Raw genomic sequence first — 5,231 nt, 5'->3', positions numbered from 1 at the left:
TCCAGAGCCAGGCTGCCCTGGGCAGGGGAGCTTTGTTTCAAAGGGAGGCGGCAGCCAGGGGGGGCGATGGGGAATTAAAACTTTCGCTGGGGGAGGTTCAGGGTGGAGAGGGACCTGGTGACCCTCTGGGTTTTCAGACCTCTCTGTCTCTCAGCGGAGAAGAATTTCCATAACGCTTGTTGTTGGTCTTGCATTGCTCTGTTATCTTTAAACTACTGTCCTAGAGGTATTTAAAATATTTGAAACAATATTTATGAATGAAGTAATGTCTCTTCAAGCGCTGGGCTTTATTAAAAAGAAAATAAACCGTCCACGCTGATTTTAAACAGGAACCTGCATATGAAGCTTACCCTTAAAGATACAGGTTTTTTTTCCAAAAGAAAATAGTGCAAGGTTATTTTCTGCATCATTAGGCATGCAAATGGGTGTAGTGAGAGCGTGCAGTTCAAACAGATCGTTGCAGCAGTAAATCAGACCTAGGAGCACTGCATTACTGTGCTTCTTATCATTTGGTTTCACTTGATGCACTTTGTTCTTGGTGATTTCTTCCCTTAGTTGAGTGAGAATAAACCCGGCACCTTTGATGTGCCCAAGGGAAACCTGCATCTTTCTGAAGAGCAAACATGGAGAAAAATGAATGAGTTCTTGCTTGCGTTGGTACTGGGCCATCTCCTTTTAAACCATATGCTGTGTGTTTTTGTAAAGGCTGTGCCAGGTTCAATCACCTTCATTTGGTGTTGCAGGATCCTTCTAGAGTTTAACTGACTGCTTTTTGTACGGGGCTGTATTAATGAGCCGGAATGCACCAGGAATGTATTTTACAGGCACAGCTTTCGGTTTTCATGTGATGAAGGAGCAAACGGTTTCCCATCACAATGAAAATGAGAATATTTCTCTCTTGCACAATACTTTACCATAGAGACTAATTACTAATTACCAGATTCGTTGGCATTGAATGCACCAGGAATGTATTTTACAGGCACAGCTTTCGGTTTTCATGTGATGAAGGAGCAAACGGTTTCCCATCACAATGAAAATGAGAATATTTCTCTCTTGCACAATACTTTACCATAGAGACTAATTACTAATTACCAGATTTGTTGGCATCGGTTTAATATTTTTGGAGAGCGGTGCTTCATCATTATTGCTTATCACTCCAATTAAAGAAGGTTTCACAACAGGGAAGGGCTTTGCAATACATATTTCCCCACTGAAGACTGTTTTGGACCAGACAAGTGCACTACTGCTAGAATCTTTTTCCCAGTGAACTCAGTAGAAGGCTTGGCTGTTGTTGCAGAAGGGCTGGATGGGAGCGCTAGCATTTTAAAATACTGCATGTTTCCTCTGCCTTTGAGTCAGTACTCTATAGCTAGCAGAATACATTATTTTTTCAAATACCCCCGTGTAACAAGCACATACTTCATTTTTAAATACCACTTACAAGGAGAGCAAAAGTTCACGTGGCTCCATTGCAAGAGAATCAAGCAGACAAGTGGAGCAACGGCGAGGGCTGAATAAATTGGTAGATGTAGCAGAGAAGAGAAATTTATTTCAGAAAATAATTATTTAACTCGTGGCAAATATTAACCAGAGGATGCATGACCAAAAATTGAAGAGGTCAGCCACAAGTTTACCATTGTATGTTGCTGTTTTCATGCAATTTGTTGGTTTAGAAACCATTAGAGAAACAAGACACATAAATATTTTACTATTTCAACATGAAACAGTGATGCCTTAAGACATGAACTCAAACAATATTAAAAAATGAAACCAAAATATTCAGCCTTTCACCCTGTTCTTGCTTGTGTGCTCTTTTTCTGAGCTCCATAGGCAGGATTGGATCTGCATAGAGTATAACCAGTCTTTACTACCCACATTTATATTTTCTGGGCACAGTCTTTACTGTCATGAGTAATTCTTATTAAGAGTTTATCAGAGTGACTAATCAAACACTGAAATTGCCATGTTTTCTTCAGTAAACAGGATCAGGCCTGTTTACTATATTTAATATTAGCTTGGATTAGCAAATCAAATGTTTTCTGGTTGTCACTGGTAAGACGATCTTTCTGAAATGTATTTCCTTAGGGCTGTAAGAGCATTTAGGGGAGGGCTAGTTCAGTGGGGGCTTGTACAGTAGATATATTTCTATTTTATAGCACATACTGATTTAAACTGTGGCTCAGAATAAAAGCACTCTGGTGATTATTTTCTCCCTCGTTTTAGTGCATGGCATTTCCAGTCCTTCTGCATGTGAGTAGCCCTGTTCAAGCTCAGTGGGTGGACTTGAGAATTAAGAATGATCTTGTAGGGGAAGAGTTTGCAGGATCAGGCATGCATGCAGAAAATGTCTGATATTCCTGAGTAACAAGGCAGAATGTGTGGAAAATGAAGGAAGAACAGTCATTTTTCTCTCCTGCAATGCAAAGCATATATTTTTAATTGGAAAAGTAAGTTTTGTAAGTCAGAGTGGGCAGGTTTTTCTTCTATTCTGACAGATTTGGTCTCTATATTGTAGCGCAGAGATGACTGATAACCCCCTTCATAAAATTAGAAACCACACCCCCAGACCATCTGGCATATTACTTAAAGAAAAACACTACCCAACATGGAGCTTAGCATTGTATTCAAAAAGGAATATCCAGGCCAATTTGTCAGATCCCGGTGCTGCATGTCTGATTCCAAGAGAAATCCCTGTAAAGGCAACATGAAAATTCTCTGCTTATATCAGAAAACAGGGTCTTGTGTTAATTTGCTGTGATTGGGATCCATAGTCAGCAACAGAGTTTCACTGGCGTGACGGTGAGCGGAGTCTGACCCTGTTTGAAACAGAAAGCACGTGTGATCCCAGGCAGTAGGCAGCTGTAGCGTGCAGAGTACAGTTTTACTACTAACAGACTAAATCACCGAAACGGGGGCATTTCCTATATTCCGCCTCTGAAGTTCTCTTTGACTTAGCAGCGAGGTTGTTCTCCATCGTGCTTCACCTCTCCCATCTGTCCTGTGGGAGGTAGAGTTCATTTCATCACCTATTATGTTTGCCTCCCGCTGGGAACAGATTTTCCCCCAGTCATCTCCCTGCGTGGGGAAAGGCAGGGCTGAGTGTGCTTCTTTGCATGGTTTAAGGGCATCAACCACAGGGTCACCTTAGGCCATGTGAATTTAACGGCCTGTGATTAAGAACTAGCAGAGCAGCTTTTGTTAAGTGGAGAAACGTTCTAAATTCACAGTATACTTTCATGGAAAAGTGTTAAGATTGCTGCCGAGCTCAATCTATTGGGAAATCTGTTGACCTTTGTGGTGTTTTGGTGTGGCACACGGATGAAGGACATTACAATGCAATGTGTTAGCTTTCCTTGCACCTCTTAAACATTCTGAGAGGCGAGCATCTGCCGTGTGTCCTGTGTTTTCCCTGAGACAGATAGAGGGAATACTCCTCCTTTACAGTTGGTTGATCACATCTAGGTAAAGGGAGAAAAAACTGAAACAAAACAGGATCTTGCAGGCTGCTACTTATATTTCCCTTAACAGATCAAAGTTGAAAACTTAATGACATCTATCTCTGCAGTTGGATGTCAGAAGGGCATATTTTGCATTAGCCAGAAAGAAGATCAAACAAACAGATTGATGTTGCCTTGGGCTTTCTGGCTCTAGGATCGATTTGTAAGACAGACCATTTCAGTTTATTGTACCTTACATTGAATTCCTGAAAAAAAAAAAAAAAAGAGATTATGAGAGTTTCCTAAACTGCTGCTATTGGTACTAAAAGTCTTGGACCCATACTTTTTGGATGTACATCAAATCGATATCTAGAAGGGTTCGTGTTAAGACTGCGTATATTGGGGATTGTACCTCACATAAAATTGTCTGGGAAGGAGATAGCAATGCGAAAGTATAAATTGATAAATATAAAATAACAGTAGTCTTAGGATGCTTTCCACATGCTTATTTAGTGGGAAGAGTAATCACATATTGGCAGAATGTCACAAGAGCTCAGTGATTTATACTCCATGACCCAGTGGAAAAATGCCAATCTGACAAAAAAGAACAATTTCAGCTACACTAATGGATTGACCAAGGCTAATTGCGAGAGTTTTTCTACCCATCATTGATATGTTGTCAGTACATAAAAGATTACAGAGAAATTTCTTGATCAGCTGCCATGAAAACATTTTTTTATTATTATTACAACGTTAAAAGAGAGCTGCATTAATCTGGCTCTGTGCAGCATCCTCCATCTTCACATAGTGACATGCAGTGTTCAGTTTCTTAACCTAGAACCACCCCTTTCTTAAGCTTTCTGCTCTAAGCCTCATTTTGTGAGGCACAAAGCACCCTTAAACTTCCATTTCCTTTGCTAAGAGCCTACCCCTATCCTACAACTTCATGTTCCTAAATCAATACATTAGGGAGGAAAAATGATGCAACTTAGGTATCAGGCTTCTTCAAAGTCAAACTGGAGAGTGCTATTTGCAGCTACTATACCATAGTTTTTTAAATGAAATAAAAGGAAGTCTTCTGGCCACACATCCAGAGTCCAGTGTGGGTTTCAAAGCTGACTTTCTAACTTTTCAGTCCTGCTCGGGCAAGACTCCTGTTGACTTTTAGGTTGCTTGAAGTGCTGTGATTTTCCCATTGACTTCACTGGGAAATGGTATTCCTTCCAAATGCCTGTGGGGATCAGGGAGACACCAAGTGCCTTTAGCATCAGAGTATCTTCTCACTCCAGCCATGTGCTCCATAATTCTGTTTATTAAAACAAAAATAAAATTGATGTCATGTTGATAGAAATAATAAAATTTGTGTTGCATAATGCATTGAGGTTTGACTAGAACTTGTTTTGCAGTCTGCTGTGCTAGCTGCCTAGATCTCTTTTTTTTTTTTAACCTCCACAATGAGACGTGAACTAACCAAATTATATACATGCCTAAGATATGTAGCGAGAGAGTGAGATACAGTATGAGCCAGAGGCCTTCTTCACCTTAGAAATCATCTTATAAGCAACACATGCTCCTCGACGTGTCATTTTGCTTTATAAACATGATGATAGAATATGGCTAATTGCAGCTGAGTTGAGCAGTTATATGTAAGCACATGGCTTAACATATTGGTTAGCTGATCATACTATTCTTTAGTCTTACCAGTTTCTTTAAACAAGACAGCAAGAAATCAGTCATGTTAGAAGGGAGCTATGCCAGCGTGTTGAATGTGGGATTAGGACCTGTGGCTCAGGC

Source organism: Antrostomus carolinensis, unplaced genomic scaffold (genome assembly GCF_000700745.2).
Source record: "Antrostomus carolinensis isolate BGI_N321 unplaced genomic scaffold, ASM70074v2 scaffold3412, whole genome shotgun sequence".
Lineage (NCBI taxonomy): Eukaryota > Metazoa > Chordata > Aves > Caprimulgiformes > Caprimulgidae > Antrostomus > Antrostomus carolinensis.
This window is presented reverse-complemented; position numbering follows the sequence as displayed.